The sequence below is a fragment of the Capsicum annuum genome, chromosome 5 (assembly GCF_002878395.1).
Source record: "Capsicum annuum cultivar UCD-10X-F1 chromosome 5, UCD10Xv1.1, whole genome shotgun sequence".
Lineage (NCBI taxonomy): Eukaryota > Viridiplantae > Streptophyta > Magnoliopsida > Solanales > Solanaceae > Capsicum > Capsicum annuum.
This window is the reverse complement of record NC_061115.1, coordinates 114,086,251-114,105,086: the sequence shown is the minus strand read 5'-3', so window position 1 is coordinate 114,105,086 and position 18,836 is coordinate 114,086,251. Positions and strand designations below refer to the sequence as shown.

Genomic DNA, 18,836 nt, shown 5'->3' with positions numbered 1-18,836 from the left:
TTTTTTTTTTTGGATGGGTGTGGTAGGGGATTTAGGGGAGGAGTGATTTGAGAGTTATGCACATTTCAAGTTGAGAGTGGGGTTGAAAGAGTTTGAAAAATGTTCCTTACTTTTTGAAGAGAAGTCATTTTCCTTAAATTTGAGGAAAATAAGTTGATTTTAAAAAAATATTTTTCAAAATATTAAGCCAACCAAACATGAAAAAAATTAGAAAACATTTTCCAAAAAATGTTTTCCTTCTACCAAACACACTATTTGTTAATTAAGTGTTAGTTTTTTAACTTTTAAAATTAGTTTTTTTTAAAAGTTATAAAAATCTCAATTCTTTTGGAGATAATTACTCACTATCTCAACTCTTTCTAAAATTATTAAAAGTCTCTGATTTAGTCCACACGGATGCATCACATTCTTCCGAATATATCACTTAATTTTACACAGATGTATCACATTCTTCAGTGATATATCAAGATTTTAAGTAAAAATAGAAATTTATGTAATATTTCAAATTGTTGAGATTTTAAGTTGTTATGATAAGTTAAGTTGTAGTATAATTTTTTTTCATTTTTTTTTGTCTTTAAATCAACACTGAGCATATATTCTATTTATAAATAAAAATCAACACATTCAATAGTACGTAAATAGGCTAGGTCTAAAGTGATTCAGCCCAAAAGAAAATAACATGCAATATAAATAAAATATGAAAAATAACTGTAGATACGTAATTTTGTCCCTCTCGAAAATGTATTTTTACCTATTTACCCAATTCTATCATGTACCCTCAATCATGTCATGATTTCCCCACTAAAATACAAAATAATAAATCCCTAACAAGCCCTCAACGAATTCACTATCCACCCTAACTAATTTTGCCATCTTCCACCCCCACATCTTACCCCACCTACCCCACATACCCCTCCCAACTTACTTTTATGACCATTCTCTCCTCTAACGGGATCCATACATCCATTTACTCACAGGTGTAGAGATTGAGAGTAACAATACATATACTCACAGACACCTCACTAGAAGGAGGTCTTCATTTTTCTTATCTTTCAAAGAACACCCACATAACAACGGAGAAAAACACATACTCAGAGTTAGATAGGTACATAAACAATAATATATTTTACAGACTAGAGGAAATAATTTCCATTTTTTTGTGAACACTACAATACACAGGCAGAGAGAACAGCTCACACACACACACACAGTTCACCAGAGTTCGCACGTACCCCGCAGGAAAAACATCCACACATCATGTCACTCACGATACACTCATCGACATACACCATCGGTGATGGATGGAAAAAGGGGTTGTGAGAGCTAGATTAGAGAAACAGAGAGAGATCAAAAAAAGGAGAATTGGGTGTTTGGCTATTTTTGGTGAGTTTTTGCTAGAAACTAGACCGAATTACTGCCAGATAGATTGAAAGCCACGGTTTGGCTACTGTTTCGGTGAAACCGACCGAAGAAAAGTACTGTCAGTTCCATTTCGACCTAAATTCATGCCAAAAAGGTTATTCTCTCCCTGTTTTCAGTTTAAATCTGCCGAAAATCCCATTGATTGCACAAGCAGACCAGAAATCACATTCGCTGCTCAAGTTGTGGTTATAATTTGGGTGTTCGGATTGCTCGTATTATTTGTGGGTATATACCTTGGTTCATTGCACTATCATTCAAAGAAAAGAGACAATCGAGGTCAAGGTTTTTCATTTATTGCGTGCTAGTTTGAGGTTCTGAATCTGCAAAGATTCTCTTTTTAATGGAATGAAAGTGACATTAAGGTCAATTCTTAATCTCATTCTCAATTAATTTTAATTGGTTGATACTTTGTGTGATAAATTTATCAATGTGTGGATTTTGTTTTCATTGATTTTGATATGTTTGGATCACGTAAGTGATTGTTGATATCGATGGATTGATTGTGTAAATTGGATAATCAAATAATTTAGATTCAATTTGGGGATAAATTGTAATTTGGGGTGGTATTGAAAGTCGGCTAATTCGTAATTTTATTTAATTTGTCATCTTGAATAATTTTGATGTTGTTTAAACACGGTAGTATCATATTTTAGGCCGAGAATCGATAGACAAATCTTAGGTTTGGGTAGGCATAGGGAAAAGGCATCGTTTCTACCCCAGACTATACAAGTGACCCATTACACACCTAAACTATATAAAAGTGATATTATTTCCTCCCCGCGACACCCATTCTTAGGCGAGTATGTTACACTTGGTGGAAGCGCGTCTAGCCTATTCAGTGACAAACTTAAACGGCTAAAAGTATATCTCTTTAATATGCAACGGATCTATTCTTATTTAAATATAATTTGGGGCTCAAAAGGAAACCCTAATTCCCAATTTTATCTCTCAAAATCAAAATTGAAGAGCATTTGTTTGAAGAATTGGTAACTAAATCTTTCTAGTCCTTTTATTTCTTGCTATATTGATGATTATTTTGTCTTAATTTTGTTGCCATTTTCATAATTTTTTCTTCCCTCAAATGTTGTTCAACCTCTCTTAAACCTTGTTTTCTTAATCAAGTTACTTTAATGACTAAGATAAGTTTGAGTAGACTTTATAAGCAAGAAGAAGATCACGAGTTGGTCGAGGTTCGATGCAAACATGGATATTTTTTGCCTTTGATGACTTCATGGACCTCAAGAAATCCAGGTAGACGATATTGGACTTGTCCTTACTATGGAGTAAGTGAATTTTTCCTTCAAACATTGATCTTGAATGGTGTATAAGAATCTAATTGCTTTCATTTTAGAATGCTAGATCATGCAATTTTTGGCTTTGGAAGGATGATTCTATTGATGAATGATCAAAATTTGTTATTCCTAAATTGTTGGGAAGAATTGGGGAGCTTGAGGAAATAGTTGAATCTTCAACAAATTGTGCATTTTGTGAACACAAAATAGTTGATGACAAGACTACTAGGACAACCAAATCTGTGGAGAGCAAAATAGACATTAACAAAATAAATTGCAAATGGATAGTTTTTAGGATGATTTGAAGATGATGAAGGCAAATGAGAAGAAATGGAAGATCAAGTTGGCTAAGTCCAAGAAAAGGGAAAAACAACTATGGACTTCTCTCATTTGTGTATGTATTTTGGGTGTTTGTTTTCTATTTCAATTCATGTTCTTGAAAGGATCTCCAAGAAGGATACCCTAAACTAAGTTGCTTTGTTTTTGTTATGTTTTAGGGGGCTGAAATTTGTATCAATTATTAGGTGTTACCTTTGACAAAACTGCCAGTTTATGTAATTAAATTGTTGTGTAATGAAATTTGACGGTTGAACTTAAATTTTTGGCTTTGTTTTCAGTGGTTCTTTGTGTTGCAATTTGTATGCATAACGACACTAAATGCAATCACAGTTGCTGTACAAGCACAAACACAAATTTCAATATTACAACACAAATTTAACATTAATAAATGCAGCCACAACTGGTGTAAAAGCAAAAACACAAATTTCAGCAACAATAAACTTACAACTGCACAATCATTAACAAAAAATGAGTGTCAATTACATCTTGCAACCAATACATTTACAAAAAGATCAGTACTATTAAACTAATTACAGTTACAAAATGTAGTCAAAGCTGCCACTAATAGATTGTTCTTAAAGCAGTCACAGCTGCCAACATCAATGAACTACCAAAAAATAGTCATAAATGAAGTCCCAGCTGCCAACATCAGTGAATTATCAAAAACAATCTTAAATACAGTCACAACTGCCAAGATTTATACAGTGTTAAATGTAATCTACACCAACTTCTCATAGAGATTGAATATTGGAGCTTTCTTGACTTAAGTGTGCAGCCTTGGACCTTGTTTGCATTTGTTTTCTGCCTCTTATCTTGTAGTTGCTTGGAGGTCATAGCTTTTTTTCCTTTCCATTTTACACCAGTTTTTGGTGTATATCCGAGATTTCCAGTCACAAATGCTGAAGACTTGGCAGTTTTGAATCTTTCACTAGGCATTCTCGGCTGCTCAAATGAAAAAAGTGTCAACTTTAGTAAATGAAATTGTATTAAATAAAATTAGATAGTAAATGTAGTAGTAAACTTACATTAAGAATTGTGCATCCACTTTGTGTGTGAGGTAATCCCATTCCAACCATTCTTAGTCTGTCAGCACACTAAAAATAAAGAAAAGAAGATATTTAGTATAAGGCAAGCATAATTAGTTCACAACACTATCAAATTAAATAAAATACCTTTTTTGTAGAATTCTTTGGTGGTCTACCCCTTCCTATTCTAGTTGAACCTCTTTCTTTTCCAACAGTAGGTGCTGCACTTGGGACTGCACTTGGACCTGTACTTGGGTCTGCACCAGCAGATGGACTTGGGCCAGGATTTGCATTAGTGCCAGCAGCAGGTGCACCTGTTGGACATCTTCTTTTATTGTGACCCTTGCTATGGCAAGTGCCACATGAAATCTCAATCTCCCTCTTGGACAACTTTCCAGTTTTTTTTTTGGTTTCACGTTCTTCTTTCTTCCTATTCTTTCCAGGCCTACCTGGCAGCTTCTTAATAGGAGGTGGCATAACAGAGATATTTTGTGATTGTGACCACATCTTCATATTCAAAACTGGTTGAATGAATAAACTATATGTGTTCATGTAAGTTTCTTTATTGTACTAGTGAGAGATGTAGTTTATTGGTTCCAATTTTTTGTGGTGAAAAGTAGCCACTGCATGAGGACATGGTATACCCTTCAACATCCATGCTCTACAACTGCAATATTCTCTAGCAAGATCCACAATATGACTATATCGTCTATCAAGCACCTTATACCCCGTATCAGAATTCCATTCTATGCTGTACTTCATAGACCTTGTTGTATTATCATTTAGCACTTTCATAGCCATTGGAGAAATGTCACTGATCCAAGTTTCACAATAATCCCTCATCTGTCCCACTCTTTTTATCATTTTTACCCTTATCTCCTCTATCATTGTAATTATAGTCTTATCCCTAGCTCCTAAAATCCATGCATTAAAACATTCTGCCATGTTGTTGTCTAAAACATCACACTTTGTTCCAAAACTAAAGTAAACCTTGCTCCATCTCTCTAGATTAAAATACATCAACTTATCTAGTATTTCTTCTTTCGTTAACATCTTCATATAGCTAATGTTTTCCCTAAGCTCAGCCTAAAAGGTAGATCTTGCACACTTTCAAAAACATTTTTTCTTCTCAATACCTCTACATATAGCATCTTTTGACCAGTTTCCAAGGACATGCCTTGCATACATTCTATGTTCAACATTTGGTAAATATTCAGTTACAGCAATTTCTAATCCCTACAACAAAAACAAAAACAAAAATAGTTACAACATAAACATAAACAGAAACAGAAACAGAAGTAAAAACAACATTTCTTTACCTTTTGCATGCCTGTTTCACTGTCAAATGTGTCCCATTTCCTAGCTGAAGATCTTCTTTTACAATCGTGATAAACCAACTCCAAGTGGTCTTGTTTTCAATCTCAACCACTGCCCATGCCAGTGGAAACATTTGATTGTTACCATCTTTACACACATCAACTAATAACTGCCCTTTTGTCACTCCTTTTAAAAAACATCCATCCAAACCAATGCACTTCCTACAACCAGTTAGGAGGACTTCTTCATTGGATCAAAACATATGTTGAAATCTTGAAACATTTTTCTACCATCTTCAAATGTTGCATCATGAAGCTTCACTACACATGTACTACCTGGATTTGATCTTAACAACTCATCTCTATAATCTAAAATTCTCTCAAATTCCAAATTATAGTCACCCATCAGTTCTGCAATCACCTTATTTTTAGCTCTTCTACACACTGTTCTCCCAACATGTAAATCCAGCTCCTTCTTAATAAGCAGCTGAAACTCAAAAATTCTAATATTTGGTTGTTTCTTTATCCTTTCATTAAAGTGTCTAGCTAAGAACTTGGTATTACAAAGTATATTCCTATTGATAGGATCACACTTATGAACTGAATTATAGGTTTTCACAACAAAGTTCATAGACCTAGAATCAATGCTAGCATAAAGAAGCCATGAACAACCAGTTGTACACCTAAACCTTACCCTTGTAGGTTCATTAACACATTTCTCAATTGCAACATGTTCAGCAACAGCATATTTAGTAACAGCAGCTCTAAATTCATTAACACTTTCAAAAACAAGCCCTAACTCCCACACAACTTTCTGACAGTCTGAATTATATGCAACTCTCTTAACTTTTTTCCTCCTTCTAGCTTTATCTTTGTGTTTAACTTGTTCAACTTTATATTCTTCATCTATTACATCATCTGAATCAGTTTCAAAGCTGGCAGCTTCATCAGATGGGTAAAAAGGTTCATCACCAGCTAACTTTCCCTCCAAACAATTTCTATCACCACCTGCAGATTCATCATAGCTAATATCTAGTCCCTTTCTTCTAGTTTCTAACTTAATATGTTCAGGAATTACTCGTCTCTCTTCCCTCTTTCTTTTTTTCCTCTTTTTTTCCCAAAAACCTCTTAACTTTTCATCCACATATTCATCCACATCACTCCCAATCTCTATACCTTCATCAATAGATTCTATATCTGAATCTACAACTGATTTAAAAGGTGCAGCAGTAGAATTAATAGGAGCAGCAATAGAACTACTAGGAGAAGCAGTATAAATACTAGGAGTAGCAGCTATAGGAGAAGAGACATGAGCATTAGGTTGGTCAGTAGGAAGAGAAGAAGTATGAGCAATAGGTTGGTTAAAAGGAGGGGCATCTTCACTATTTTAGATGCCCTGTTGTCTTTATTAAAAGACACACCACTTTTCCCCTCCACATGCCATTCTCCATCACTTACAAATTCCAAAAGTGGGGCCACCTCAGGTTCACCAACCATGTGACACACAAAAGCTTCCAAAACTTGCCCATTACCCAATTTCTTTGAAATGTCAAGTGTGTCCTTGTCTGACCTAATTTCTTTTAATTTAGAACATTTGGGCAGTCTAACATATAGTACGCATTGTTTGGGAATACACCCTAAATACCTTACATAATCCCTAAATTCAAATAAATACAACCTATCTACATCAACATCCAAAAATTCAGTAACTTGTCCACCCTCATATCTTTTTTCCTTTTTCCCCTTTACCTTACCCATATTAAGTTCTCCACCATGGTAAAATCTCAAAGTGATCAGTTCATAACTCATTTTATAAACCTAAAATCATTGACCACAAAAACACAATAAAGATACAAGTCTCATAATACATAAAAACCAAAAAGATACAAGTCTCACAGTACACAAAAATAAAAACAATTGTAGTATTTATGCAACAATTATAAGTATCACATGTTATTTATCATATATTGAACCTCACAGCTCATATTGTTACAGATTGAAGCACATAAACAAACTATAACAGATCAGTTTTCAAGATAAACTAAAGAAAACAAAAACCCCTAATTCAAAAACCCTAATTAAAAACCTTCGTCAAAACCCTAGTAAAATTGAACTATTATAAATGTAAAGGGTTATATTATCACATATTGAGCATCTAAATAAAAATAAAATGTTAATTTGGACAAATTAAAGACGAAAAAACCCTAACTCAAAAAACCGTAGATCTAACTTAGGAATGAAAATAAATCCTAGATCTACTATATTTAGGAAAGAAAGCTAACCTTTGAACTGAAGATCAGTAGTTCCTACATAAAATATCATAACCTTAAGTGTTTATCCTAGATTATACCACCTCTGTTGAAATCAACCAAATCAACTTGAACTGAAAAGAGATAAAAAAACAATTTTTACTTGTCAACAATTAGAAATAGAGCAAAATTATTATTTATCTCTTCTATCGGGTTTAAATTAGATAAAAAATTGAAAGAGTGAAGAGAGGTGAATCATCTACCACATTTTTGATCTCATCCGATGACTTTTCATTTGGATGAAGAGGTTTGATTGGGTTAGGGTATAAAATGAGGTTGGGTTGGGTTGGATGGGTTAAATAGATGGGTTAAAAGAGTAATAGGGTCGGGTCAAGTTTTAATAAAAAAGGAAAATTAAATTAGACACGTGGCACCACAAGAGGGCGAGTGGAGTGCACTCCACTCATTAAACTTGGGCATGGGTGTCGCAGGGAGGAAATAATATCACTTTTATATAGTTTAGGTGTGTAATGGGTCACTTGTATAGTTTAGGTGTGACTTATACTTTTCGAGTATAGTTTGGGGTGGAAATGATGTCTTTTCCCGGTAGGCAAATTATAGGAATCGATGATTGTTGAGATATTGAATTATTGTGTCTCAGGTAGTTTTATTTCATCGCATGAAATTGAGAAATTGTATTCATATCCGAGGAATGACCCAGAGGAAATTATATTTATCCACAGGGGAATGCCCCGATGTATCATGTCTTCGAAGGAGGTTCATAATCAAGGCCCAAGGCATCGGGTAAAGCATTCGAGCGTAGTTTAGGATTAGCTTAGAAAAAAGTAGGTTTACATTTTCGCATTTTTTTAATTTCGGTTTCTAATAATTGGACTGGACATTAACCTTTTTTTATTTTGTTTGTTTGATTATTTATTTTCTTATTGTGTGTTTTGTTTGGTTATACATTTTATAGTGTCGTACTAGCCGATATACTCCACGAAGCGACCGTGGTTGAACTACGAGATCGAGGGGTGTCTAACACCTTCCCCTCGGTCAACAGAATTCCTTAACTAGAATCTCTGTTTGCAGATCAGTTTTAGAGTCAAACTATTTTGAAAAAGAATTTTCAAAGCTGACTTAGCACACCCGATTTATGTCAAATAAAGACTCTAAATTTAATTGTAAAAGATCCTTTTCAAAACAAAAAATGTTTTCTTTTGTCACTTAACAATAAAAACCCTCTTCAAACTTAAAATTAATCTTTTGGTAAGAAAAAAGGGGTATGACAGCTCTGACGATTCCACTGGGGATTTTTCAGAATTCGAACTTATTGTTTTGAGTTGTATCGGCTTAGTTTGACATTATGGGTGTATAGACATTGTTTGTATTATTATTTGTATTTGTTTTATCATTGTTAAGTACCTTCGTGCTACGTGTTTATAGTTTTTCTCTTATGTGTTACCGCTTTATATCTGACATCATTTGCATAACCCGAGTTAATTTTTCTGCAACAAGTTCTATAGTACACTCTGTGTATATAAGCTCTAGTTGAGTTACCCTTATTTTAAGAGGGGGAGCCATCGATTGGTATGGAGTGGGTGGAAAGCTATCGCAGTCACTATTGACCGTATGCTCCCCCGAATAGCCTTGTTAGTGAACCCCAACGTAGGTCAGCTTTTAGGTCATGCTTATCTGCATCATATTGTGACTTTGCGGGATCCACTGGGCCCTTTGTAGGAGATTCACCTCTAAAGCATCTCTACGTGCTAATTGTCGTATCTTTGAGGGTAACGGGATCATTTGATGGATTGATTTGGGGAAAACATGTACTAGAATTAAAGGAGTGTGTGTTTAGGCAAGGAGAAAAAAGAAGAAAAAAAAGAGAATTTCGTAGTTTCTTAGAGTTTTAGGGCTTTATTTTTCATAATCCAAAAATTCAAAATTTTTTTTTACCTTTTGCACTCATTTTCTCAAAACATAAGAACATCAAAAAGATTTTTCCTTTAGCAAGCAATCACAATTTGAAAACTCCAAAAAGTCTTTTTTTTTAATAGGACCTTTTTATAAAAGAAAAATTGTAAAAAAGATGGTAGAAGTTTTGTACATTGCATATAATGCAAATACCAAAAAAAAAATTTCTTTCATAGTTGATGGTGTTATTTTTGTGTGAAGTGTCAAAATGAAAACTCAAAAAAGATTTTATTGATGTTTTTTATCGTCAGTCTTTGTTGTGTCTCTTAACTCGTGGTTTAGTCTGTCCGTTAATCTTTAATTGTCCAATCTTGACGAACTACGCACTCCTAATTCTCCTCTCTCAGGAGTGAGATACGTAGGCAGCCTATTGTGGGTTCGAGAATCTTATTTTAAAAAATTTAAAAAGATTTTCTTCACTCTTTATTAGTGTAGGTTTTATATATATCTCTAAAAGAAAACCACAAAAAGATTTTCCTTTAATAGTTTCAAGTTTCGTTTTCGTATGAAATTCAAAACTAAAAATCCAAAAGGATTTTTCTTTGGTAATTATAGGTTTCATTTTGTATAGGAATCTAAAAAATTCAAAACAAAATTCTTTACTCTTTATTTAGAGTAAGTGTCATATACATCTCTAAAAGAAAACCACAAAAAGATTTTTCTTTAATAGTTTCAAGTTTCATTTTCGTATGAAATTCAAAATTGAAAACCCAGAAAAAATTTTCTTTGGTAATCATAAGTTTCATTTTGTATAGGAGACTGAAAAATTCAAAAAGATTTTTGTTAATTCTTTTGACAATTTGTTATTTTCTTTTCTTCTTACAGTTTCAAGAAAAAAAAAGAGAAGAAAGAGAGTTGATCAGTCGTTTTATGGCCAAACTGCATGAACTATGCACACCTAATTCTCCTCTCTCGGGAGTGAGATACGTAAGCACCCTTCTTGGGTTCGATGATCTTTTCCAAAGAAAAGGGAAAAAAAAGAAAGAAAAAATATTTTGAGAAAAGTGTTGAACTCTAACACGTTTGTTATATCTTGTTCAATTAGTTTAAGTTGGTTGGTTTGTGGCATTTTGGCGGGTCCTCTATATCAAACTAAATTTAAGGAAGGGTTAATTGTGTTCAACAAGGATATAGTGAGTGACTCCATGGATCAAACAAAGAGTCAGGAAAATGAGAGTTTAAAGCAAGAGATTAGGAGACTAAGACAACAAATGATGGAAATACTCTGAGCTTAGGCCAGTGGGTTGCCTCCTTTTCCATTTCCCCCTATTGATCATACAAATACCTTAAGTTTTCCACCATAATCACAAAGTCAGTTTCCTACTGTTGTTGATGCACCACACATGCTTCAAAATTTATTCCACGTCAACTGCATCCCAATACCTCCACCACTATTTCACTAGCTTCTCAGCATAAGCCTACTACATTAACGACACCACATGCGTCTGTGATTTTGTTTTTCAATCCTCTACTGAGGCTTTTACATTGGCCATTCGTCCAATGATTGTGCTTTCCTATACTGCTAGTGGACCCATGTTCAATACTCTTGGTGATTATTCCTTTACTCTTAAGCCTACTTTTAAGTTAATTGGATCACCAAAATTTCTTAACAAGAAGCCTAGTGTGCCAGAAGAGTTAGAGAAAATGGTTGGAAAAATGAAGAGTGCAGAAAATGCTATGAAAAGTTCCCTAGGACATGTGGGAAAAAAAGATCTTTCATCTAAAAATTAAGGCATGTCTTTAAGTGTTAACCTTCCTCCGGGCCTTGAGATATCAAAATTTGAGGATTGAGATGGACATGAGGAATCTGTGAAACATTTGGGACAATATTGCAATCAATTAAAGGAAACTAGAGGGAAGAAGAATAAAGATGCAACTGCTATTGTAGTTGGGAAACGGGCACGTCCAAGAAGACCACGTCGTTATTATCCCCAGTCTCAAGCCCAAGTTTATTTCCAAGCTCCATAAAATCACTCTAAAAATCCATTATACTCCATCTCCCAACCTTCATATCTAGTATACTGCGCACAACCATATGTTCAATACCCTTGTTACTCACAATGGCGCGCACCAACGCCTCAGAGTCACCCTCCAACTCCACAGATATATCAAAGACCTTCTAGGCCCGATATTCAATCCAAGTCAAACAATGAAAATAGGAAGAAGCCTAGGGATAGTTTCATGCCAATTAGAGAATCATATGCTAGTCTGTTCCAGAGATTACTACAATAGGGCATGATTTCTCCTCTCCTTAGATATACTTCTGATCCTCATTTAAGAAATTTTGATCCTCATGTACGATATGCATATCATTCTGATGTTCAGGGTCACAGTATTGAAGATTGTCGTGCTTTGGAAAGAGAACTAAAAAAGATGATGCAAGATAAATTGATTGTGGTGCAAAACATTGATAGTAGTGAAATTTCTAGTCATGATGATATGTAACTCATTGGCTAAGATGTCAAGCTCAGCAATTGGGAAGTCACTTCTCTCCTTACCAAGAAGGATTGTTGGTAGTTTGTTTTATTTTTCTTTCTATTTTCCAAGTTATCTCAGGGTTGTAATTCAGAATCTATCTTGTTTTGTTTCTTTGTCATCCATTTTTAAACCCTTCTATCTTTTATTTTAACTATAAATGAAGTGTCCCTTTTCCTTTGTGTTTTAAATATGTGTTGTTTGTTTGTTTTTTTAAAACAATACATTTTATGTTGATTCTAGTAATATTACATGCTAGAGGAATTTTTAGTCATATCTTAAAATCCAGTTTAATCATGAAACATTGAGTCAGAGGATTAAAGTTAGAAAGAGAAAGCATTTGAGAAAATAGATAGAGTGTTGAGGCATTTGGGTTATCAAGTTGAAGCCTTCTTTAAAAATCAAGGCAATTATTTTGACTCATAAGAATAATTTGGTCATCAATTGAAAGACATATCTCAATAAAGTCAAATAGTGAATGTGCAATCCTATGGCAAAAGGAACAGAAAGAAAATCAACTCCACAAAGTCATGAGTCCTTCAGAATGAGGAATGTACGACAAAAGTGGAGTGGTATGTCGAACAAAGTACAAGATAAGTGATGTAAAAATTCAGTTAAAGTTAGTTCTGTAAAAATGTCACAAATGATCTCCATCTTTCACTTTCACATTGCATGATATGTATTTGTATTTTCAAGGATTGATATGACGGAGGCATTTCATTCTTCTATCCAAACATTATGTCATCCTTTATGAACCCCGTTTGAGCTTTATTTCTATTTTCTTTCATACCCCTCTTTGTGAATCAAGATAAGAGTCAGTAAAGTTCAAAAGAAAGGTGTCACGCAAAAGAATAGAGTCAGAAAAAATGTGTCAAAAAGAAAGAAAAATAAGAGTGTCAAGAAAAATAAAGTCATAAAAAGTTTCAAAGAGAAAAAAAGAGAAGAGAAGAAATCAGAATCAAACAAAAGAGCGAGCTGTCAGAACTATGCATGACCTGATCTCTACGTAGGCTGCCCTACTCTGGGCTCGGTCCAACCAAATAAACAATTTAGATTTACCCTAGTCAAAATAAACTAGGGCATGAGTTAATTTTTGTTGTTTGAGTGGATTCTAAAAGTTTTAAGTCCCACCCCACTTCAAGTGTCGTTTGGGCCTCATACTGTTTTTCTTTTCTAGCTTTATCAAAAAGCTAAGTTACAACCAAAGAAAGACCTTTAGATTAATCTTTGAGAATGATAAGGCTTAACATGCAATGCATATGATAATGCATTTTGGGAACTACTTGTCTTCCTCAGCATAAGAAGATAGAAATAAAAATGAGAGAGTCTTATCGGTGAAAACCCTCACGGGCATCATAAGGCGATGGTAAGTTGAGAGGGATAAAATAAGAGTCTTATCGGTGAAAACGCTCCCAGGCACTATAAAATGACTGTGAGTTGAGAGAAAATAAAATAAGATAGTTCTATTGGTGAAAAATCCTCACGGACACCATAAGACAATGATGAGTTGAGAAAAAGAAAATAAGAGAGGCTTATTGACGAAAACCTTTCAAAGCATCACTAGCCGAATAGGGTCTCTAAATGTAGTTGGCCCAAGGAAGTAACTTAGTTTTAGGGCCATTAACTCAAGAACAATTAGTAGAAAGTTTGGATGGAAAGATCAGCCAGCTTAATCCAAAATGCATGGCATAATCATTAGAGTTGACTGTCATTTTTAGATAAATTTTTCATTCCTTTGTTTCAAATGGGGACATTCATTATCTTAATTATCTTATTTTTATTTTTATTTTATTTTCTTGAGACAGTTATCCAAATAAAAATCATTGTCATTTTTCTCTTGTCTTTGAGTCAAGTCCAAGTGAAAACAACTGAGAAAATATTTCAAAACTAGCTACTATCTTCTTCAATTAAATAAAGCAAGACAAAAGCCAGCACATGAAAGAGACATAATTGTGAGCCAAAATAAGGCATGCAGAAAGCTTTGTTAACATACAAGTTTGGAGACTCATGAAAATACCAAGGTTCAAAGGTTTTATCTAAGAAACATGTCAAAGCAGAGATACTGTGTTTGTTTTAGAGTCACTCTTAATATTCTGAGTTAGGATCAATGATGCAGAAAGGTAATGACAAATGCTAATGATTGGAAGAAAGATTTAAATGTGATGAGTGCAAGAGAAATCGCCTTAAAAGCCAAAGCCGCAAGCCAACCACCTTATTTTAAACTCATAATTTTTCTTTGTATGAAACAGGAACAGTTTCTACCTTCAATCAATGTCTCATTTCTACAAATGCAAGAGCAGTGTTGCTGTACAGGTTTGATAATCAAAATTATGGTAAGCCTCATCATCTTGTACCCCTAATAGACACATTCTCTAATTTAGGACTTTTATGTCTCATGGCTAGGAGGTGCACTTCCTAATTTGAGCCTTTAATCCTAAAATATGCACTTTAAGGAAGAATCTTTCACTTTTACTCTTAAGAGAGAGATTTGTTGGTCTCAGTCATTTAATTTTACCCTTAAAAGGTGCATTTGTTGATCATAATCATTGATTCATCTTTGCATTATGCATTGTTTCAATTAGTTGTGATTGGGTTTGACACCCATAAAAGTTGTTGAAGATAAACTAGGGCAAAAAGAAAATTTAATTCCTGTTATTAGGAACTTCACTTTAGGACCCTCCTAGCAAGATGAGACTTTATTTCTTTGGAAAATGAAATCTTTCTTTGTATGGGTTAATTTTTGTTCTAGCTTTGATTTTGATGAATAGGAGCCCGCCTGAAGAACAGGGTGATGAAATTAAAAGTCAAGAGCCCGCCTGAAGAACAGGATGATGAAATTGCAAGTAAGGAGCCCGCTTAAAAAACAAGATGATAAAATAGCAAGTCTGGATCCTGTTTGAAGATCAGAGTAATGAAATTGAAAGTTAGAAGCAATCCTGAAGAACAAGGTGATGAAATTGCAAGTCAAGAGTCCGCCTGAAGAACAGGGTAATTAAATTGAAAGTCAGGAGCCCGCCTGAAGAACAGGGTGATGAAATTGCAAGTCAGGAGCCCGCCTAAATACTAGGGTGATGAAACTAAAAGTCAGGAGCCCGCCTGAAGAACAAGGTGATAAAATTAAAAGTCAGGAGCCCACCTGAAGAACAAGGTGATGAAATTGCAAGTCAGGAGCTTGCCTAAAAAATAAGGTGATGAAATTAAAAGTCAGGAGCCCATCTGAAGAATAGGGTGATAAAATGAAAGGTCAGGAGCTCGCCTGAAGAATAGGGTGATGAAATAGCAAGTCAAGATCCCTCCTAAAGAACAGAGTGATGAAATGGAAAATCAAGAACTCTCTTGAAGAACAAGGTGATGAAATGGCAAGTCAGGAGCTCGCCTGAAAATAGTGTGATGAAATTAAAAGTCAGGAGTCTGCCTGAAGAACAGGATGATAAAATAGCAAGTCAAGAGTCCGCCTAAAGAACAGGGTGATAAAATTAAAAGCCCGGATCCCGCTTGAAGAATAGGGTGATAAATAGCAAGTTAGGAGTCCTCCTGAAGAATAGGATGATGAAATGGCAGGTTAGGATCCCGCTTAAAGAATAGGGTGATAAAATTTCAAGTCAGGAGCCCGCTTGAAAAATAAGGATATGAAATAGCAAGTCAAGAGCCCGCCTGAAAAATAGGGTGATGAAATAGAAAGTCAGGAGCCCACCTGAAGAATAGGTGATGAAATGGCAAGTCAAGAGCCCAACTGAAAAATAGGGTGATTAAATTACAATTCAGGAGCCCGCTTGAAGAACAGGGTGATGAAATGACAAGTCAGGAGCCTTCCTGAAGAATAGGGTGATAAAATGGCAAGTCAGGAGCCCTCCTGGAGAATAGGGTGATGATATTGCAAGTCAGGAGCTCACCTGAAGAAAAGGGTGATAAAATGAAAAGTTAGGAGCCCTCCTGAAGAACAGGGTGATCAAATAGCTAGTCAGGAGTCTGCCTGAAGAACAAGGTGATGAAATAGCAAGGTAGGAGCCCACCTGGAGAACAGGGTGATGAAATACCAAGTTAGAAGCCCACCTGAAGAACAGGGTAATAAAATGGCAAGTCAAGATTTTGCCTGAAGAACAAAGTAATGAAGTGGCAAGTCAGGAGCCCACCTGAAGAACAGGGTGATGAAATAGCAAGTCAAGAACCCGTCTGAAAAATAGGGTGATGAAATAGCAAGTCAGAAAAATAGGGTGATGAAATGGAAAGTTAGGTGCCCGCCTGAAGAACAGGGTGATGAACTGTCAAGTCAGAAGCCCGCCTGAAGAACAAGGTGTAAAATTACAAGTCAAGAGCCCTCCTGAAGAATAAAGTAATAAAATTGCAAGCTGGGAGCCCGCCTTAAGAACAGAGTGAAGAAATTTAATGTCAAGTAACAAGGTGAAGAAATTGAATGTCAAGTAAAAAGGTTAAGAAATTAAAAGTCAAGCAACAATGTAAAGAAATTGAAAGGCAATAAAGTGAGGAAATTATGAGTCGGGAGCCCGCTCGAAGAATAGGGCGGTGAAATTGAAAATCAAAAGATAAAAAATAGCAAGTTAGGAGCCCGCTTGGAGAACAGGGTGATGAAATTAAAAGTCAAGCAACAAGGTGAAGAAATTGTAAGTCAGGAGCTCGTCTGAAGAATAGGGTGAACATTTTCAAATTCAAGATCAAGGTTCAGAATTACTATCAACAGAACATGGTCGATTTGTGAGTTCATCTCCGACATCAAATTTTGTATGGAGAAAGAATCTATTCTCAAGTTCGACCCCAAAGAACATTAGATGTTTTGTCAATTTTGAAAGCATAAGAAAATCATGTCAAGAGTCCAGAGAAGCTGTATACATTGGACTTTTGTAATTTTTGTTATCTTTTAACTTGTAATTTTCATTTTTAATGTAATAACAGGGTCGCGGATTAAAACCTCGATAGGGCCTCACTCGACTCTCCAACTCGGTATAGTCCCTTACTTTCAACTCTTTGAGATACCTATGACTCGATTCCTTCATAATTTGGTAAGTAGGATTTCAAAAATTAAGAACAATCGCATTTCTTCCTTCTATTTCCTCTCTTTGAATAAAGGTTAGGTCAAAATTCAATCTCGTTGTCTACTTCTTTGTCTACAATCCCTTTGTGTTTACATCCAAAGAGGGGCATGATGTAGACGCATAATTTTGTCCCTCCCAGAGTGTATTTTTACCTATTTACCCTATCCTACCATGTACCCTCAATCATGTGATAATTTTCTCACTAGAAGATAAAATAACAAACCCCTAACAAGCCCTCAACAAATTCACTACCAACCTAACTAATTTTTCCACCTCACACCCCACCCCTTACCCCACCTACCCTGTATACCTCTCCTAATTTATGTTTATTCCCATTATCCCCTCTAATGGGATTCACACATCCCTATACACCAATACACACTCACAGGTACAGAGATTGAGAGTAATAATACATATACTCACATACACCTCACTAGAAGAGGGTCTCCATTTTTCTTATCTTCCAAAGAACATCCACACAACAATGGAGAAAAACACACACACTCAAAGTTAGATAGGTACACACATAACAATCCATTTTATAGACTAGAGGACATAATTTCCATTTTTTCTATGAGCACTACAATACACATACTGAGAGAACAACTCATACGCGCACATACACTTTATCGGAGTTTGCACGTACCTCGCTAGAAAAACATCCACACGTCACATCACTCATGATACACTCATTGACACACACCATCGGTGATAGACCAAAAAAGGGGTAGCGAGAGCTAGATTAGAGAAACAGATAGAGATAAAAATAAAGAAATTGGGTGTTTGGCCATTTTCGGTGAGTTTTTGCCAAAAACTAGACGGAATTGCTGCCAGATACATCAAAATCTATGGTTTATATACTATTCTAGTAAAACCCACTAGAGAACAGTACCGTCAGTTCCATTTCGACTCAAATTCACGTCAAAAGTTCATTTTCTCCCTGTTTTTAGTTTAAATCTATTAGAAATCCCCTCGAATGCATAAGTAGACCAAAAATTGTATTTGCTGCTCAAGTTGTGGTTAAAATTTGGGTGTTTGGATTGCTCGTATTATTCATGGGTCTATACCTTCATTTATTGCACTATCAGTCAAAGAAAAGAGAGAATCGAGGTTGAGGTTTTTTATGCTTTGTGGGCTAGTTCGAGGTTCCAAATCCATGAAGCTTCTCTTTTTAATGGAATGAAAGTGACATTAAGGTCAATTATTCATCTCATTCTCAATTAGTTTTAATTATTTAATACTTTGTGTGATAAATTTATCGATGTGTAGATTTTGTTTTTATTGATTTTGATATATTTGGATCATCGTAAGTGATTGTTCATATCGATGGATTGATTGTGTAAATTGGATAATCAAATAATTTGGATTCAATTTAAGGATAAATCATAATTTGGGATGGTATTGAAAGTCGGATAATTCATAATTTTATTTATTTAATTTGTCATCTTGATTAATTTTGACGTTATTTAAACACGGTAGTATCATATATTTGGCAGAGAATTGATACAAAAATATTAGGTTTGGGTAGGCAAATTATAGGAATCAATGATTGTTGAGCGATCGAATTAATGTGTCTGAGGTGGTATTATTTCATCACATAAAATTGAGAAATTATATTCATTTGTTGGGGAATGCCCATAAGAAAATTGTATTTATTCACCGGAGAATGCCTTGATGTATCATGTCTTAGAAG

The 18,836-nt window shown here is 34.9% G+C and overlaps 1 long non-coding RNA gene across 1 annotated transcript; it reads left to right on the top strand.

Annotated features, from left to right (window-relative positions):
• Window positions 1-637: 637 nt before the first annotated feature.
• Window positions 638-3,307, top strand: LOC107872412. Its single transcript, XR_001674827.2, has 3 exons — window positions 638-1,784; window positions 2,576-2,705; window positions 2,774-3,307. It is a non-coding gene; the product is annotated as an uncharacterized LOC107872412 (long non-coding RNA).
• The last annotated feature ends 15,529 nt before the right edge of the window (window positions 3,308-18,836 follow it).